Genomic DNA, 21,740 nt, shown 5'->3' with positions numbered 1-21,740 from the left:
AGAAGGAAACTTTATGAATACGGACCTATCTGGATCACCCATTCAGCCGCTCTAGCCTACGGCTCGGGTGACCCTTGAAGCAACATCAAGAGTGTGGTGATTAGGATGTCCAGGATCGTGCTCGCCCCGCCGCCTCCTGGCTCCGTTCCCAAACCGCGGCATCCATCGCCGGTGGTCCTGAAATACGTAAAACATCAGTAAGGGAAAACAATATGTACATAGTTGAAATAAAACAACTAAATCTTTACTTTTCACATTTGTTAGTACATAAACCACCTACTGATTTACATTTTCTATATACTACTAACTCATCTTACACTATCAAAACAAATGAACTTAAACCAAATTTCCTTTAGTTTATAGTACATACTAAATATAAATCGAATCTCGAAAGCGAAGGCAACAACGAACGGGAGCGCGTTCGGAACATAATATATACGTTAAGAGAACAACTAACGAATTAATATGCTCAACAATCTCGGAACCCGCCTGTCCCCTCCGAGACAGGCAAGCCGCAGACAGCTACACTGGGCTTGGGCTGGTTTAACCTCCCCTAACCCCGCACTGTCTAAAGGATATCACTTTTACTCTTAACATAATACGTAAATTTGGATACGGATCTACTCTGAATTCTCTAAACTCATTCGGTATTTCTCCGAACCTTGGATATAATAAACGTTTGATAACTCGGTTCCAGTATTTTCCCGTAACTCGAACATTACACGAACCCTGTTCACTTTGGATTACAGTATTTCGCCGTAATCACAACTTTGTTTTAAACCTGTATCACACTAAATTACGGTATTTCCCCGTATCTACATGTACTACATACTATATCATTCCATTACAGTATTTCTCTGTAATCCGAACTTTATGTATACCTGAATCATTTCGATTCCAGTTACTGTTTCTTAAATAACTTGCCAACTTAGAAGTGAAACTCTGTAACTTGATCTAGAAACTCTACGATCACTGAAAATGGTACAATCTCTGTACTACTAACCTGCAAACTCTACAACTGATGCGAACGAACGGTAAACACGAGTAAGCGTGTACGAACACTTCCAGCGAGGGATATTCGGCCGTGAGGCCTCAACCGGATGCACTGAATACGAGCGAGCACGCCATAGCTCTTTGGATGCCCCAGCCCTCCCTATCTGAGTAAGGATCTCACCCTTACGACCTCGATGGTGACTGTGAATCCACCGTGTTCGACCTGATGTAAATACATCCAGGATCTTGTACTAATTTATTACTGTAACTTGGCTTTTTACTGTTAGTGATAATCTATCCGAATCATCAAACTAATAAAACTGTACGAATATCGTATCACAACCCTGTACATCATATGTACTATCAGATTAAACAACGTAATATCATATGAACCGACGGTACTATCTCGTATAAGTAGTACATAACTATATAAACTAGTACTATGGATGAACGAGCAATACAACCCTGTATAATCAGTACGAACCTGTATGAAGTAAAACTATTTTATTTACATGTTGTGTAACTGTAGTACAAATAAACGCTGTATCATCGAACCGTAAAATAAATACGAAAGTATTTACCTTNGTGCAGAATGCAATCCCAGAGTAGGCTAAGTCCAACTTTTTAGTGACCTTAGCGCTACATAAAATACTACAATTCTCGGGATGCGAGCCATAGGTCGGAACACTGTCAACGACCCACCAGAAAGTCTGGAAAAACTCGGGACACAGTCCAAACACTCGAACCTCGCAATTTGCAAAGGTCCAGTGCGTCACACAAATCAAAAATCCCCAAATTAAGCCATAAATCCCAAAATCTAGGGTTTCATCTAGTTTAAAGCTTCAAAACTAGGATCTAAAGGAAGAAAACTAGCCACTTACCTCTAGAATGCTCAAAACCAAGCTCAAAATTCTCTAGGGTTGAAGATTGATCCACTACCAAGCTCCAACCACAAGCTCTAAGCCTCCAAAGGTGAGAAATGAGGGAGAGGAAGATGCTCCAAGGCCTCCAAGCTTGCTCTCCTTTAACTCCTTCTTCTTCTCCTTCTTCTTCTCTTTCTAGAGAGTGTATAGAGAATGTGAGGGAGAGAAATGAGGGTGAGAGGGAGAGGAAATGGCCCTAAGGCTCTTTGAAGTAACAAAATCCACTTAAGTCCCTCAAAAATCCAACCTGTGCACTGCCCGGGTCTGGGCAGTTTTCGGACTGAGGGACCGGTCTCCCCGACCTGGGACCGGTCTCTCAGCCTGCCCCGAAAATCCAACGTTCGGGAACCGGTCTCTCCCCGCACGGGACCGGTCTCTCCTCGCGAAAACGTACTCGGGGATCGGTCTTACCCTCCAGGGACCGGTTACCTCAAGTCCTGCCGCAGCACTGTTCCGGGGGGACCGGTCTCTCCCACCAGGGTGAGTTTTTGCCCCTTTGCTAGATTTGCTTAATGATTGAGCTTAGAGTTGTTCGTAACGTTCGTGTATCTCTTCTCTTGTAACCTTTAGGGTGCTAGAAGAATTGTGGGCAACTCCGTTCGGCGAAATGAAGGAGTTTTAGCGAAGTTTCGGTGGGTTTGACCTCACAAAGAATAAGAAAGTCTTATTTTTGAGTATCGGTGGGTTTGACCTTCGCCCGAGCAAGTTGAACCTGCATGAGCCCCAAAGCCTCCTGTGGTGCCTGCACAGGCCGGGCCGAACGAGATGCAGGAGTTGCGGGCACAAGTGACCGCACTTGCGGGTCAATTCGGGCTGCTTCGAGAGTTGATGGAGCGGCAATTAGCAGCGACGATTGCGATAGCGACGGACGGTCGTGTTCCACCCGCACCCTCGGCGCACTCCACCGACGGCGGTGTCAGCGGGACGCGCGATGGCGCCTCGCCAACATGAGGTGACACGATCGGCACCGAGCGGGTGGGTGTTCGCCGCTCAAACTCAAGTGGAGGAACCTGCCGAGCCCGAGGAGCGCCATGTGGTGGCAGGTATGGTTTTAATTAACGGAGTTCGCTCCCGAGCTATGTTTGATACAGGTGCCACGCATTCATTCATAAGTAGGCCATTTGCACAAATGCATGGTATCGAGTTTCAATTTAGTAAGAGCACTTGGTGTGTGTCTGGCCCTGGGCGGGATTTTCTGATCCGCAAGGAGTGTTTAGCGTGCCCAGTACAAATAGGCGATTGGATAATGCCGATTCGCATGTTGGTGCTCAAGAAGCTGAAAGAGTACGATGTCATATTGGGCATGGATTGGGTCTCGAAGTACTACGTGACGATTGACTGCAAGAGCAGGGTGCTTACCTTGTAAGTTTTGGGGTAGCCCAGGGATCTATCTAGATTGTATCTAACACCTAGAGGGGGGTGAATAGGTGTAAAAGCCGAAAACCACAAATCTCAATGCGATAACAGTAAATGTGGAAAAATAAAAATCACACCGAGATTTACGTGGAAAACTCCAACTAGGAGTAAAAAACTACGGGACCGACACGCGATAACAATCCACTAAGAATAAAAGATTACAAGGTGATTTACCGATTCCACGGACTCAAACCTTTCTTTTATCTTCTCCGGATCTCGCGCACACCAACGGGTTGTCCACGCCCTACGTCCGAATCCACGAACGCCACGTCCCGAATCCACGAAACGTCCACACTTCGAATCCACGAAGCCTTGATCACGCCGAATCCACGACATCCACTCGAATCCACGAGCACACTCCGTCCGGAGCAAGAATACCAAGATTGATGATGATTTATTGCTTAGACAATCATTAAAAAACCGTAGAAGATATTTCTAAGCAATAGCCGGATCAATTCCCTATGAAGAACGAGAAATTTTGAGTTACACGAATTGATCCGATAGAAACTTGTTGTTCGAGGGAAGAAAGAATGCACCCAACAAGTTTCTAGGGTTTCAAAAAGATATTTTATCCTCCGTTCTGTTTTAGAAACACCCCTACATCTTATTTATAGGTTTAGAAGACTTAGAAATAGACTAGGATTACAAAAACCTAATTTTAAAAACTGACGTCGTCCTCAGGGACCGATCTTCTCGAGGAGACCGGTCTTTGGGAGACCGGTCCCTCGAGTGCGAGACCGGTCCCTCGTTGCGTGCCTGAAAACACAGGCTTCAGGAACCGGTCTCTCATTCCAGAGACCGGTCTCTCGCTCTGGAACCGGTCTCACTTTTCAGAGACCGGTTGCCTCAACTTTCCACGCATAGAGGACCCTCAGGGACCGGTCTCTCATCTTAGGGATCGGTCCCAGAACACTAAAATGTTCAGATTTAGCATTTTAATACAATCTAAGTCTTCCAAACACTTTTAAACATTTATAAATCATCATCAATGGTATTTAAACTTATCGAGCATTGTGCATTCATGTTTTGAGTCTTCGAGTCTTCGATCTTCATCTCTTCTTCTTCAAACATTCAAGACTCCGACTAACTTCATGAAATATGACAACATAAAATCCGTAACAATTTCCCCCTTTTGCAATTTCGTGACAAAACTCAAAAATACATCAAAATACTCACAACGCTCAACTCTCCAAACAAAAAAAATGAAATTCATTGCCATCACCAAAACAATGAACTTCTCGGTTGAAAAATCCAAAGAAAATACAAAATTATAATTTTGCAACTCCTAAACAAACTCTATGACTTAAACACAAGGAGTCTTTAAGTCTTCGAGAATCTGCAGAAAGAATACTTTCTCCTCGAACAAAGTTAGTCAAAAAAATGAACTTCTCTAAAAACAATGAAAATCTCTCCCCCTTTGTTCATGAAAATCTCTCCCCCTTTGTTCATGCAAATCTCTCCCCTTTGTTCATGAAAATCTTAAATCTCATCTCTCTCCCCTATTTTGTCAAAAATTGCCAAAAGAAAGTACCAAAAACAGAGAGAGTACCAATAATGTTAGTGCATGAATAGGATAAATTAACAAAGACTTCATACAATCCACAACTTTTGAAAGAACCAGAAAGAAGCACTTTGAAGAACTGTGGCCTCTTCGGATTGTTGCTGCTCCTTCCAGAAGCCATTAACCCTTTTATTTTCTTTTCTTTTTCATTTGCCACTTTTATCGTCGAGAAAAAAAAACGTGCCTTGTAACAGGTTTTAAGAGAAAGGAGAAGTTTTGATAAAGTTTGGAGAAAAATCGAAAACCTGTAACCGGTTTTAAAACCGTGGCGACCAATACACTTTGCCGAATTTCGAAAATTTTGAAATTTTTTTTAAAAAAATCCTTCAAAATCAAGTTAATTTTATAAAGATTAAAAGTTGTACTCCAAAAATCATTATGATGAAGATAAAATATTATAAGATTTCAAAATACATCGAAACATCAAAGTTTGGAAATAAAAAATGAACTAATGTTTCAAAATCATCAAGATGTAACGGTTCACGAAAAATAATTTTTAAAAATTCGGCAAAATTGACACCAATTTGTCGCAATCCGTTCAAGATAGAGATTTAACTAATATGATACCAGGGGTGGCTCTTTGAGCATCTTTTCATCCTAATACCTTATAACTCCGAAAAATCTAAAATATTCAAATTTTTTTCACACCATTTCGGTTATTCAATTCAATCTTCATGTGGTAGCTTCACACACTTGCTGTACGACCGGGGTGATAGCTCTTTCCTACATGTGGTGGTAGTTCTCACACTCCTTTTGGATGTAACTCTTTCCATATCTTTTACACATAGGAGTTTATTTGTTTTAAATAACTCCAAACTCCCCCTAAATTAGACAATCTCACAATTGAAAATAATTTTGACAAATTTTAGTCTATTAGCGAATATCCATCTATCATATCCAACACACACAACCGAGATAGATTAATCACCAAGAGATCAAATTTGATTTCAAAATTTTGATAAANTTACATTTCTCTTGGAAGATTAAGTTATTCTTTGAAATCGATTCCTTCTCCTCTTCAAGAGCTTTATTCATTGTCTTCAAGTTGTTGTTTTCCTCTTCAAAATCCAACAAACGACGCCTCAACTTCTTATTAAGTTTGGCCATCTTTTTCGAATCGATAAGAAGTTGATGATACGCTTCCGCTATATCCTCGTCGTTTGATTCCTCCTTGCTTTCGCAATTTGTCGCTCGATGACCCATGCAAAGAAGGCGAAATACTAGAGTTAGAAACAATAGAGGATAAACAAACAACGTTAGACGAAGGCAAAGAAGTGTTAGTAAACAAAGCAAGTTCATTCTTTCCTTCGTCACTTGAACTTGATTCACTTGAAGATGAATCATCCCAAGTTTTAGCTTGCAAAGCCTTCTTTGTATATGATTTCTTAGAGGGACAATCCATTGCAATATGACCGTGGCCTCTACACTTGTAACATTGGATTTTCCCTTCAAAATCATCTTTTTCTTTCAAAGGCTTTGCAAGGTTTTTATCCTTAGATATTGAATTAGAAGAATGCTTAGAAAAGGATTTAATCTTCGAAGATGAAGATTTGTCCGAATTGTTCTTCTTTCGGAAATTCAGGCGAAATTTCTTCGTGAGGAGCGCTAATTGATGTTCGAAGTCAGCAAGCAAAACATCTCCGTCGGAATTCGAGTCGTTGTCTTCTTTCTTTGTCGATTTGAGTACAACCCTTGTACTTTTAGAAGAAGACTTGGCAAAAGATTGATTAGTAGGAAATGTCATCTCATACGTTTGTAGGGCGCCTACTAATTCTTCGACTTTCACCTCGTCCGGATGCTTAACGATTTCTATCGTAGCAATCTTTGCCCGAAAGCGTTCCGGAAGAGTTCGAAGAATCTTTCTAACAACCTTAGCATCCGGGATTTTCTCTCCCAAATTAGCGCATGTATTCACAACGTCTTGTAGACGTGTATAGTACTCGGTAAAGGTCTCATTTTTGTCCATAAAAATTGAATCAAATTTACTTGTTAACATTTGCAAATTTTAGACCTTTACTAAGCTCGTTCCTTCATGCATAACTTGTAGAGTATCCCAAATTTCTATGGCGGTTCCACACGCTGAAACTCGAGTAAACTCCGTTTGAGACAATGCATTAAATAAAGCGTTTATGCCTTTGCCGTTAAACGAAGATGCCTTGTTTTCATCTTTTGTCCACTTGTTTCGTGGTTTTGGCGTTTCAACATTCTCGACCTTTTCAATAGGATGTTTCCATCCAAATTTTATTGATTGCCAAACGCGCTCATCGATTGCAATTAGAAAAGCTCTCATGTGAACTTTCCAATAGGCATAGTTTGTGCCATCGAAGAGCGGTGGTTGATTAATGTTTTCACCTTCGGCCATTAGACAACAATTTATCTAGATCCCGCTCTGATACCAATTGTAAGTTTTGGGGTAGCCCAGGGATCGATCTAGATTGTATCTAACACCTAGAGGGGGGTGAATAGGTGTAAAGCCGAAAACCACAAAGCTCAATGCGATAACAGTAAATGCGAAAAAATAAAAATCACATCGAGATTTACGTGGAAAACTCCAACTAGGAGTAAAAAACCACGGGACCAACACGCAATAACAATTCACTAAGAATAAAAGATTACAAGGTGATTTACCGATTCCACGGACTCAAACCTCTCTTTTATCTTCTCCGGATCTCGCGCACACCAACGGGTTGTCCACGCCCCACGTCCGAATCCACGAACGCCACGTCCCGAATCCACGAAACGTCCACACTTCGAATCCACGAAGCCTTGATCACGCCGAATCCATGACGCCCACTCGAATCCACGAGCACACTCCGTCCGGAGCAAGAATACCAAGATTGATGATGATTTATTGCTTAGACAATCATTAAAGAACCATAGAAGATGTTTCTAAGCAATAGCCGGATCAATTCTCCATGAAGAACAAGAAATTAGGGTTTCAAGAATTGATCCAATAGAAACTTGTTGTTCGAGAGAAGAAAGAATGCACCCAACAAGTTTCTAGGGTTTCAAAATAATATTCTATGCCTTCATTCCTTTTTAGAAACACCCCTACATCTTATTTATAGGTTTAGAAGACTTAGAAACAGACTAGGATTGCAAAAACCTAATTTTAAAAACTGACGTCGTCCTCAGGGACCGGTCTTCTCGAGGAGACCGGTCTTTGGGAGACCGGTCCCTCGAGTGGGAGACCGGTCCCTCGTTGCGTGCCTGAAAACACAGGCTTCGGGAACAGGTCTCTCATTCCAGAGACTGGTCTCTCGCTCTGGAACCGGTCTCACTTTTCAGAGACCGGTTGCCTCAACTTTCCACGCATAGAGGACCCTCAGGGACCGGTCTCTCATCTCAGGGACCGGTCCCAGAACACTAAAACGTTCAGATTTAGCATTTTAATACAATCTAAGTCTTCCAAACACTTTTAAACATTTATAAATCATCATCAATGGTATTTAAACTTACCGAGCATTGTGCATTCATGTTTTGAGTCTTCGAGTCTTTGATCTTCATCTCTTCTTCTTCAAACATTCAAAACTCCGACTAACTTTACGAAATATGCCAACATAAAATCTGTAACATACCTTTCGTGAGCCCGGATAAGAGGAGTTCACGTATCGGGCTTGTCGAAGCTCGTGCTTCATCACGACGGTGTCGACGACGAGAGCGCGGAAGTTGGTTAACAGCGGGTGCACAGCCTACTTAGCAACCGTTGTGGAGGTAGACCGAATGGCTTCGACCTTGAAGGAGTTGTCGGTAGTACGGGAGTTCCTAGATGTATTTCCCTCGGAGTTGTTGGGGATACCGCCGGATTGGAAGATCGGGTTCATCATAGACTTGATTCCCGGTACCGTGCCGATCTCGAAGGCTCCGTATAGAATGGCGTCGGCGGAACTAAAGGAGTTGAGGAATCAATTACAAGACCTCCTCGACAAGCAATTTATCCGGCCAAGCGTATCGCCGTGGGGAGCCCCGGTGTTGTTTGTGCGGAAGAAGGAAGGATCGTTCCGACTCTGTGTGGATTATCGTGAGTTGAACAGAGCCACGATTAAGAATAAGTACCCACTTCCCCAAATCGACGACTTGTTCGACCAATTGTAGGGGTCGTGTGTGTACTCAAAGATAGACTTGCAGTCCGGCTATCACCAATTGAAGATTAAGCCAGAAGATGTTCAGAAGACCGCGTTCCGCATGCGGTATGGGCACTATGAATTCACGGTCATGCCTTTTGGACTTACGAATGCCCCGGCGGTGTTCATGGATTTGATGAATCGTGTCTTCAAGGAGTTTCTGAACCGATTTGTCGTAGTTTTCATAGACGACATATTGGTCTATTCTCGCAATGACGAGGAGCATGCCGAGCATTTGAGATTAGTGCTTCAAGTCCTTCGGGAGGAGAAGCTATATGCTAAGCTAAAGAAGTGTGACATTTGGCTCCGAGAAGTCGCACTTCTAGGGCATGTGATTTCTGAGGGTGGAGTTTCCATAGACCCGGGGAGGGTTGAGGCAATCAAGGATTGGCCGCGCCCAACAAATGTCACGGAGGTCCGAAGCTTCGTGGGCTTGGCGGGCTATTATAGACGGTTTGTGGAGGGTTTCTCGAAAATCGTGATTCCACTTACCCATTTGACACAGAAGGGCAAAGTTCGTCTGGAGTGACGAGTGCGACCGGAGTTTCAAAGAGTTGAAGGAAAAGCTAACTTCGACTCCGGTACTCGCCTTACCGGTGCAAGGTGAAGACTTCGTGGTCTATAGCGATGCATCTTATTCGGGATTAGGGTATGTTCTGATGCAAGGTGGGAAGGTGATCGCTTATGCATCCCGTCAGTTGAAAAGCTACGAGAAGAACTACCCTATCCACGACTTGGAGTTAGCCGCGGTGGTATTTGCTCTCAAGTTGTGGACGCATTACTTATACGGCGCGCGCTGCGAGATATATACTGACCACAAGAGTCTAAAGTATCTGTTTACGCAAAAGGAGCTGAATATGCGGCAACGGCGGTGGTTAGAACTGCTGAAGGATTATGATGTTACAATCCTCTACCACCCCGGGAAGGCGAATGAGGTCGCCGATGCCCTTAGCAAGAAGTCGGTGGAAAACCTCGCGCAGAAGGTCACGACGCAGAGTCCTCTATGCAAGGAAATGAAGCGATTGGATCTCGAAATAGTGGCTTCGGGGGTTCCGGCTATGTTATCGGCTCTCGTTGTTCAACCGACCTTGTTGGAGAAAATCAAGAACCTATAACCTGCAGACCCTAACCTCCAAAAAGTGTGGCGCGACATCGAGGGTGGACGTGGTGGTCCGAAAGCTGATTTTGCAAGAAGCGCATCGGACTCCCTATAGTATCCACCCGGGCGGCACCAAGATGTACCAGGACCTAAAGATACAGTACTGGTGGCCGGGAATGAAAGCGGATATTGGATGCTTCGTGGCGCAGTGCCTTGTATACCAACAAGTTAAGGCGGAGCGCCGATTTCCAGTGGGGAAACTTCAGAGCCTGCCCATTCATGTTTGGAAGTGGGAGGACATAACGATGGATTTCGTGGTCGGCTTGCCTCGCTCGACGGGTGGCCACGACGCGATTTGGGTTATTGTGGACTGCATGACTAAGTCAGCGCATTTTCTACCGATTCACACTACTTGGTCGGGTGATAAATTAGCGCAGGTGTACCTTGATGAAGTGGTAAGGTTGCACGGGGTTTCGAAATCAATTGTGTCGGATCGAGACCCCCGATTCACTTCACATTTTTGGAAGAACCTGCAGGAGGCACTTGGCACACGGCTCGATTTCAGTACCGCATTTCATCCTCAGACAGATGGGCAATCGGAGAGAACCATTCAGATTCTGGAGGATATGTTGCGAGTGTGTGTCATTGACTATAAGGGTAGTTGGGCAAGTCACCTACCTATGGCCGAGTTCGCCTACAATAATAGTTACCAAGCTAGTGTTGAGATGGCACCGTTCGAAGTCCTTTACGGGCGGAAGTGTTGATCTCCTATACAAGCGAGCGGTGATAGGCCCCGATGTCCTGCGGGAGGCGGAGGATGTCACGCCCAAACCCCGAAACCCCTACAAATTTGGCACGGTTCGGGCGCGGCGAACGGACGCCGAACGGACAGCGCCTCCCCTGTCCGCCCAAGGCTCAACAACAGATCGAGTACAAGAATTTACCCAGAATTTTAAATTCTATAAGTACACAATCGACGGGGCACAAACAGTGCCAACATCAAAGAGCAAGTAATCCACAATATACACAAGTGAAATAAAGAGAGAACTTACTAGCTATTACATTAATTGCATCCAATTACATCACATTCTTTTACATTTACCTCTTTTTCCAAAATGAATAGTTGATCATTTAAAATACATAGCTCTCCAAACCTCACCTACATGAATCTCTCTCAAATACATGGGTGTGCTAATGCAAAAAAGAAAGCTACTACTCTACTAGGTCCTCACTGGTCGGGCGCGATGCCCTTGCCGCGATCCTCGCTCAGCAAACCTGCACCTAGCACTGGAAATAGAGTGGGGTGAGAACTATCTTCCATAGTTCCCAGTGGGCTCGGCTGCCGACTCTGCCGATCTTCCACTAGGTCCAAGTGGGCAAAAGTAACAACAGATAGATAGATAGATAGATAGATATCTAAAACGGTAAATGACATAATAGGAAAACTATGCTACTATGCCCATAATCATGTGTAATGAATACATGCATCATTTAGTAAAGGTTTACTATCATGCTAACAAGTTCGATCCATGTTCGAAAAACAGTGTCCAATGACAATATTTACTTTCCATTTACCCAATCTGTGGCAAGACCTTTGGGTTTGCCTACATCTCACATATCCATCCCATAGGATAGGGAGCTCCATGTGCCCCAAACCCGGGACTGTCTGTAGACATCAACTCTGTCCTAATCGTCCGACACTCCGGAGTACTCGACGACAAATCCTCTCTATATGAGGATATGGATGGCTTTACCACCCCGAATAACAGATCATGAATTTGATCTATCCTCTCCACGTGAGGATACCCTACGAACTAGGGCCAACATTCTCTTGGAACTCATATATTCCGACATTCATGCATGGCTACTTAGCTTTACTAAGTTCATTGTCCACAAGTCGTTTACTAGGGAATCCACCTATCCCTAAGTTCACAAAAGAACCTCTAGTGTCAAATACACTACATTAATGCCACTTGTTTGTCCTTTAAATATTTAGATGCCACTCTCTATTTCACTAGATAACCATCGAGCTCATCTCTTTCTTTAGCACTATAGGATCCATGTTCCGACTCAATCCTTACCTATCCATTTTCACCAAGTATTCCATGCACACTAGGTTAATATTTTTAGAAGCATAAGGAAAAGGTACTACAATGCAATCCTACAATGCAACATGCAAGAGATGCAAATCATGTTATTCTAAGACATAATGGAGAGTTCGGTTGCTTCGGGATGACACCCCCCACCTTTTCTTGTTGTAGAGGTTCTAGAAATGCCTCTCGCCGAATGTTACGACGAGGTCTCGGCCTCCTTGGTCCAAAACGGTGAATCGGCCTTATTTTGCCGATGGCTTTTCTCCTGCTCGACGAATCGTAATTCTGACTTCGCCCCCGAGTTTAGACACCTAGCAATTAGGTTTAGATGCCCTCAAATGAGATCAATCTCATACTTTATCAAAAACCCCAATTCGGGTGCCCTAGGGTTCACATCTTGCCATTTGCACTAAGGAACCCTAGCCTCTAGCTCTAATCCACCACTAATGGTGCTAGAGGTCCATTTGACCTCCTCTCAAAAGCCAAAAACCCAAAAACCCAAAAACCCGAGATTTACATGTTAGGGTTTAGTAGCTTACCTCTTGAGCTACACCAAAGAGATGAAGAGGGAAAGAGAAGAAGGTGATGGAGATGGTCTCCTCCAAGCTCTCCTCCTTCTTCTTCTTCTCTTTCCTCTTTTTGCTTTCTTCTCTTTCTTCTTCTCTTTTCTTTCTAGAGAGAGGGAGAGGGAGAGAATATGAGAGAGTGAGGGGAAATGAGAGAGGGAGAGAGAGCTCAGCCCCTCTATACCTTCTAACTAATGCTACAATTGCATTAAAACCCCTCCACTTTACTTCTCTCAAACCAGTTTTCGCGCAGAGGGACCGGTCTCTTGGGACCTTCCCAAGTTTACGCGTTCGGGAACCAGTCCCTCAGGCCCAGGGACCGATTGCATCGCGCGCTGCCGCAACCTTCAGTTCGGGGACCGGTCTCTCCCTGCCAGGGACCGGTCCCCGAGAGCAAAATCTGTCAGGTGCAGATTTTCGCATTTCTTGCTCTCGTGGACTCAACTTCAAAGCATTTTTTGTGTTTTGGATATCTTTAGCCTTTCCAAAGGGTACCTACTCGACAAATAGTCGATTTTGGTCGAAGTTCAACTCTCGGATTTTGAGAATTCACTTCCTTACAGAGGAGAAAGTTTGCCTTGCTCGCAAGAGATTGCTTACGGCGCAATCGAGACAGAAAAGCTATGTAGATAAGTGCCGGAGAGATTTGGAATTTGCGGTGGGCGACCGCGTGTTCTTGAAAGTTTCGCCGATGCGAGGGGTAAAGCGATTTGGAGTCTGAGGAAAGTTGAGTCCTCGCTACATTAGACCGTATGAGATATTGGAGTGGATTGGTACGGTAGCTTATCGGCTAGCTTTGCCGCCGAAGCTTGCGAATGTGCATAACATGTTCTATATCTTTAATCTTCGCAAGTATATTCATGACCCCGAGCATGCTATGCTATATGAGCCACCGGAACTTCAAGAGGACTTGAGTTACGAAGAGTTTTCGGTGATGATTATCGCTCGATAAGTGCGAAAACTGAGAAATCGTGAGATTCCCTACGTAAAGATTCGGTGGAGCAATCACGACGATCGCGAAGCCACCTGGGAACTCGAGGATCTGATGAGAAAGCATCATCCTCACTTGTTTGAGGAATAAGGTATGAGTTTAAGTTTGAGTTGAGAATTGGATTAGTTTCGAGGACGAAACTCCTTTTTAGGAGGGGAGGATGTAAGGAAGTGAATTTTCGAAATCTGAGAGTTAGACTTCCCTCAAAATCGACTAATTGTCGAGTGGGTAGGCTTCAGAAAAGCCGAAGGTGTCCAAAACACAAAAAGTGCATTGGAGTTGGATCCGCGAGAGCAAACAGTGCGAAATCTGCACTTGGCAGATTCTACTCTCGGGGACCGGTCCCTGGCGGGAGAGACCGGTCCCCGTAAGCTGAAAACAAGACAGAGAACTCTGCGCGCGATATTTGCTCTCGGGGTCCAGTCTCTCGGGGGAGGACCGGTTCCTGAAGGTCCGGTCCCTCAGTCGAAGACCGGTCCCCGTACGCGCAGCCAGTGAAGAGAAGTGGAAAATCGGCTAAGTCCTGAGAGTGTTGCTCTCGGGGACCGGTCCCTGGCGGGGAAGACCGGTCCCCGTGCGCGTAGGAAATTGGGCAGAGCCCTCTGCCCGCATGGACTGCTCTCAGGAACCGGTCCCTTAAGGGACAGACCGGTCCCTGGGCGCGAAAACTGCCCAGTCCAGGCAGTGCATAGAGTGCAAAGTGGAGGGGTTTGGCTGCAACTATGCCATTAGTTCAGGGGTATAGAGGGGTTGGGCCCTCTCTTCTCTCTCATTCCTACCCCAAACACACACACTTCTCTCTCTCTCTAAGCTCTTTCTCCTCTCTTGAAGCAAAGAAGAAGGAAAAGAAGGAGAGGAAGAAAAAGAAGGAGAAGAAGGTGGAGCAAGCTAGGAGAAGGCCTTGGTCCTCTTCCTCTTCCTCCTCACACCATTGGAGCTAGCTTAGAGGTAAGCTTCTGAGCTCAACAGTGGTAGGAACTTAGGGCTTGGATTTCTAGCTTTGTGAATGTAACACACTGGACCTGTGCAAATTGCAAGGTTTGAGTGTTTGACTTGAGTTCCGAGCTTTTCCACGCTTTGTGGAGGTTCGTAGAATGTATTCCGACCTAAAAAGTTCGAATTCTGGATTTTGGCTAGTCCTAAGAGTTTTACTCTCGGGGATCGGTCCCTAGTGGAAGAGACTGATCCCCTCGGAACAGTGTCGCGGCCAGGCCTGAGGCAACCGGTCCGTGGCGGATGAGATCGGTCCTCCAGTGCGTTTTCGCGGGGAGAGACCGGTCCCATGCGGGGAGAGACCGGTTCCCGAGAGCTGGTTTGCGGGAGGGTCCCGAGGGACCGATCCCAGCTGGGTGAGACCGGTTCCTCTGGGCGAAAATTGCCCAGTCCAGGGCTGTGCACTGGTTTGATTGTTGGGGGACCTATGTGGATATTGTTACTTAGGAGGGCTTATAGGCCATTTTCTCTTTCTCTTTCCCTCACTTCTCACTCTCTTACACCCTCTTGAAAGAGAAGAAGAAGAAGAGGAAGGAGAAGGAGGAGAGGAGGAGCTTGCTTGAGGGAGCTTGGAGCTTCAACCCTTTCTCTCTTTCTTCACCATTGGAGGCTTGGAGCTTGGGCTAGGAGCTTGATAGAGGATCAATCTTCAACCCTAGAGCATTTTGAGCTTGGTTTGGAGCTACCAAGGAGGTTAGTATGCTTAATCTACTCCATGGAGCATGTTTCGGTAGGTTTTACTAAATGAAACCCTAGATTTTGGGATTTAGGGCTTATTTTGGGGATTTTTGTTTTGGGGGCTTTGGGACCTAATTGATGGGTTAGAACCTTTGTTTAGGTTGGTTTGGAAGGACTCTAACTCCCACTTGGAGATCGAGAGAGCTTCCTTCGCATTCGGTGAGTTTTTCTCCACCTTAGCTTGAGATGGTTAATGATCAACCTTATGGTTGTTCGTAAGGTTCGTTTAACTCTTGTTCCTACATCTTTATGGTGCTAGGAGACTAGTGGACACCTTCGTCGGAGCAAACGAAGGAGCGCAAGAGTTGTGATGGGTTTGGCCTCACCAAAAAATGGGATAAATCATCCCTTATTGGTTTTTACTTTTCGTATACTGGAAATGCATGTATATTCTTACTAGATAGAATATTTGAGAATTTTAGAATGCTTAATATGTACATGTTATGTATAAAGTACATTGGACCTCTATGTAGTAGAGAACTATTCAGGATTGGAACCTTGCATATGGTTAGCATTCTTACATGTGATTGAGATCATGTTGCATATAGTGCATATGACATGTAGGTTACACTCTTGGACTTAGAACGCATGCTTGGCGTTGTTGGACATTTTGTCATTAAGTGACATAGGCTAGAGTGTATGCATGTATGAGCTAATGCCATAAAGCGGCATTGAGCTCGGGACACGTATGTTAATAGTAAGCTAATGTCATAAAGAGGCATTAGGCTTGGAATATGTATGGACTTAGTAAATCTAAGGTCACGAAAGGGCATTGGAATTATTGAACGGTTAAACCTTCACTTGGGACATTGGACTAGACCTATGAGTTGCTAGCGATCATTTCCATGGTAGAGCCATGATGACCGGATCGTTGAGACGATGACTTTGCTTGCTTGCCATTTGTGCTCATTCGCACATGCTTGTGAGGGTCGCTCCCTACAAGCCGGCACTCCGGAGTTGGCCTTTTGCGACACAGTTCGCGCGTGCGGGTTTGAGACGCCTGTACGGTCGCGTGGGACAACCTTATTCTAGCGTGGGATGATGAGCTACCACAGGCAGCTTGGCGGCGAGACGCCTGTAGGGTCGTGTGGGACTGACTCATTTGCATGGAATGATGGACTACCACAGGCAGCTAGGCGGCACAAGCTGGATTACCTTGTGTAGGTTCTTAATTGGGACATGGAAATCGACACGGAGTCGTATATGTTATAATCACTACTTGATAGTATATCGTAGTTGGATTCAGTGGACATTGGGACATAGAGTATACTTGGTCGCCATAATAGTGTATACTAGATATGTATTGGACGCTTGGATATGTAGTATATTTGATAGTATTGCATTTTTAGCATACTAGACATGTTTTGGCATATTGGATCATGATAGAGTAGATGTACTCCATGTTCATATCATGTTTACTTGTAACACAGTAGTATAGCATTTATTATATGCTTTTATTTTCGCAGTTATTATTTCATTGTCTATATCTGCTCATGATTTGGGCCTAGTGGCGTATTTGGCTAAGGTCAGTAATTGCCCACTGGGAACTATAAATTATAGTTCTCACGCCCCCCTGTTTTATGTTTTATTTCAGAGCCTTCCACTTCGGGAGGGGCTCGGGATCGCGGAAAAGGTTTTGCCTCGAGCTAGCTATCGAGGGATTTGACGATAGGTGGTCCACCTCTCTTTTGTTTTTCATTTGGAGAGGTTGTGAGAGTTTTGTACCGTGTTATAGTGACCACCCTACTTTTGTATCTTGAGATCTATGATGTATTAGTTTACATTATGCCTTAGTGTTCAGTTTCCTTTCTCCTACTTGTTGTTAGTCTTTAGCTGCTAGTTGCTCTGATATTTATAGATGTTCTACTTTCCTTGCTTTTATATTTCTATTGTTGTAGACGCCTTATATGTCTAGGCATATGGCAGGTCTGGGCACGTACCGGGCGGGCCTATGCCGGGTCCCGGGGCGTGACAGATTAATTTGGTATCAGAGCCTGGGGTTGAGTCTTAGTGGACCTAGTAAACCTTAGGCCGGTTGGACTATAGGAATTAGACTCGTGAGAGACGAGGTCTATTTGATCTGTAAGCGAAAGTATCATGATTGGGCTTATTTGATAACTCCAAAAAGTTGGAGTTGAATCGAAGTGTATAGCTTCTAACTTCGCGGAGGGTTACGTTGGCGGCCGACAACGTAACATCGGGAGTTAGTAGTATAAGACACTTCCTTACTTTCGCATAATTTGGGTATTGGTATTTGAGCGGGGTTGTGATAGCGTGGGTTTTATTAACTTGCGCTTTTATGATGTTGTAGTGTCGATGCCGACTACACGCTCTAAGTCTGTTGGAGCGGACAACGCGGCAACCTTTGAGAAGGTGGAGACATCCGCTACCTCCGGATCCGGCGAGGTCCATGAGTTGAGGAGCCAGTTTTCGGCCCTCACAGACTTGGTGATGGCGGCGGCTCGGCAGCAGGCAGATGCGGCGCGCCGGCAGGAGGCACAAATGAAGCGCCTAGAGGATCTTCTACTACAGCCGACGGCTGCCAGGGAGACTCAGGTCCCTGTACCACCCGCGTCGGTAGAGGTGGTTGCCCCTAGGGGGTCGTTCCCTGCACTTGACACTTCGCGGACGGCACCTGCGGTAGCACCTCGGGAAGAGGTATTTGCGGCATCCCCAGCTCAGGTGCCTGTGGTAGCGGCAGTATTTTCCCGTGATGGTTGGGGGAGCGGAGCGACAGCGGCTCATGGATTGCCTCAACGAGTCAGGAGGTGCAATCCCAGGATCTTTGATGGAGAGAAAGCCGACCACTGGATCGTTGAGAAGTGGTTGATGCACATGGAGAAGTTATTCCGCGACACCTTCGTGAAGGAGAGAGACAGAGTTTGGCTCGCCACTCACCATTTGGACGGCGAGGTCTATAGCTGGTGGTTGGGTATATAGGATAATCGCAACATCGACCTAGCAGCAATTTCTTGGAAGAGGTTCAAGGAACTCTTATTGGAGCACTACTTCCCCGTCAGTGTTAAGAGGAAGATGGAGCAGGATCTGCGCGAGATGCGCCAGGGGGATCGGACCGTGGCCGAGTACGAGAGAGAGTTCTCTCGGCTTCTACACTGTGTGCTCTTTGTTGTGCGGGACGTCGAGAATAAGGTTCGCATCTTCGAGCGAGGACTTCGGCCGTCGATCTTTCGGTTGGTGCAGTCCTCCAACCTCCAGACTTACCGAGATGTGGTAAACCGCGCGCTCATTGTGGAGAGCTGCGCGGCGGATCTGCAGGAGGGCTGTGAGTGTCACACCCCGCGACCGCCCACCTATTTGGCCGGGTCGCGGCGCCGCCGACAGATCACCGAACGGACAGGGTTTCCCCTGTACTGCCGACAGAGTCTCCCCTGTACGTTCAAGGCATAGCAATCAATACAATGTGTGAAGTTCCAACCAGGAACACATTTCAATCAAGGATTGCATAATGGAAGGTATCAAACAACATAACACATCCTATGTTATTACATGCATTCACATTCATCCATTTTTACATCACAAATCTCATTAGATTCCAACATTAGCTTTCACTTAACTTCCAAATACAATCCAATTTAACAATATTATTACAACTTGATTCTTTTCATTCTTTACATCCCTAAGTAAGGCCGACTAAGGGTACCCTATCTCTGGTCTCGGTGGTAGGGTGCTAACTATGGAGCTACGCCCTCGCCTCGCGCCGCCGCGCCGCTCACGTGCGAACCTGTAACACCCCAAAACCACGTGGGGTGAGAACCAACTCCATGGTTCCCAGTGGGTACGGCCACCCAAGGGAAAAGCTCGACCAATAGGTCCAAGGGAGGCAACTGCAAGTTAGTTCAATAAACAGATAGATATATATCTTGATTATGCAACGAATAAAACCATGCATTGCCTCACGAATGCAATAATGCAATGCTATATGCAAATCATGCAATAATGCAACTATGCAACCAACTAGTAGTTCATTTGACACTACTTTCAATTCTGCTAACCATAGCTCATCCATTCGATATCTAAGGTTTCCTCTATCTTAGATTCTTGTCAATCACCGTTTTAATCATAAAGTTTCATCTACCTTTACAAGGCTAACCACCCGACTCGGTCTTGAGTCAATCGTCTGCGGAGTACCGCACTAGAACCAGGCTCGAGGCGATGGACGTCTCACATACACCTCAGCCCTAAATCCTCTCGACTAGGATACCAAATCCATAACTCATAATGCATACTTGTTGTACACTCATTTGGCTATGACCCAATCTTACCGGTTAACCATGTTAACCCCAATAACTCACAACCAAATCCCTTAATAACGGGGGACTCGAACCTCCCTAGGGACCGTCAACTGGTGGGACTTTACCACGCCCAGTGGTGACCAACTCCGGAGCGCACCGCCCGAGGGGGAGCTACCTCCCTCAAGCCAAGACGTAACGTGAGTATCGATCCAATCCTCAACTTGAGGATTCATAGCCACTCGTCACAATGCCAATGTCATGATAGGTCTCTACCTATTTAATCATGCCACTCTCTATGTCAACTTGGACCAATGTCAATATGGTTAAACTATGTTTAACAATCACTTTCTTGATGCCAATCATGTCTCTATTGTCATTGTCACCCTTGTTTACTAATGTTCAAGTCCAACTCTCACATTTACACAATAATAGGGTCCTAACATACATGAATGACACCAGAATATATATGATCAATCACCACAAGTGTTTGCTAGGTTCAAGATGCTAGGTTTAATGCCACTCGATCTAATATATATATAGATTGTCCACTATGTTCCACAACATGGCAATATGTCATCAAGTATGTTTTTCTATTTAACATAATCCACAATATGTAAATTCATAATATATCATCATGCACATATACCACTAGCATCACATGATTTGTCAACATACATATAGTCATTATCCAAAATAGTCCATACTTAGCATCTCATGCATTCTTTTAGCACTTAATTCATTATGCATTACATTTAGCATATTCTACAACATGTCATCATACATTCCTTTTATGATGTTCTTATAATGCTAACATTCATACGCCCTTTATATTATGCATTCAAAGCATTAATCATATGCATTTATCTAGCATTTCTATAGTATGTTAACATGCATTCTTTTCACATTCTTATATTATGTCAATATGCATCAATATGAAATCTCATTTCTTAGACATAAAGGGCGACCTAGTCGCTTCGGTAAGCACAACCCACCTCATTTCGCATTCCGATTGCTTGTCGACACTTGCAATCGGCCTCCCGCGGCACCCGGCACCCGGTTTGGCCCGATCTCTCACGCGACCACCCGAACGGCCTCCAATTCACGATCCGAAAATTAAAGGTCTTCGGTTATGTGCCACGATGCTTCAAATCCGTTTTCATGGGTTTACGATGTCGCCTCGGCCCTCCAGGCGGAAACGAAGCCTAAACGTCCGTTTCTTTAATAACTTCGCAACGGCTCGACGAATCGCCGAACCGTCTTCGCCAACGCGTTCGTTTACCTAGCAATTAGGTTTACAGAGGGTCAAATGAGATCAAACCCTCATATTTACCAAATTAGCATTTTCGAGCCCTAGATTACAACTAGGTAAAAATCCACCATTAGAGCCTTGGTTTCAAGCATCAAACCTCTAATTAGCATGCTAGAATACCTCTAAATCCACTCTTAGAGCTTAAAAACCAAACTAGAGAGAAATGCCATTAAAGGGTTTGAAGCTTACCTTCAAAGCTTGCTCCAATGGAGATGAAGAAGACGAAGAAGATGAAGATCAACTTCCAAGCTTACTTCTCACCAAAACCTCCAATTTTTGGGAGAGATTTAGAGAGAAAATGGGAGGTTCCTCTTTCTCCCTCTCCAAGCGTGTGTGCGTGTGTGACGCGTGGGTGTGTGTGCGGCTGGTTGGGGAAGAAGAAGCCAAGAGCTTCTATTTAATTACACCCCAACACTATTCATCCCGGGCAGCTTGAAATCTGATAACTTTCGCCGGAGCTCCCTGAGTGTCCGTTTGAGCTCAAACTTGACAGTTATGTTCGGTTTTACGTACTGAGCAAGAATATATTTTAAGTTTTCAATTTCGACCCCATTTGGTCACCGAAAACTATGCCGAACTGTAATCTTTATCAGATAACTCTCGGATTTTATTTCTTACTCTACGGGTGTCAGAAAAATATGAAACTTTAAATCTAGCCTCATAAAAATATTTCTGACTTAT

This window comes from Ananas comosus, linkage group 5 (genome assembly GCF_001540865.1).
Source record: "Ananas comosus cultivar F153 linkage group 5, ASM154086v1, whole genome shotgun sequence".
Lineage (NCBI taxonomy): Eukaryota > Viridiplantae > Streptophyta > Magnoliopsida > Poales > Bromeliaceae > Ananas > Ananas comosus.
The sequence above is the reverse complement of the archived record's forward strand: the minus strand, read 5'-3'. Positions refer to the sequence as shown.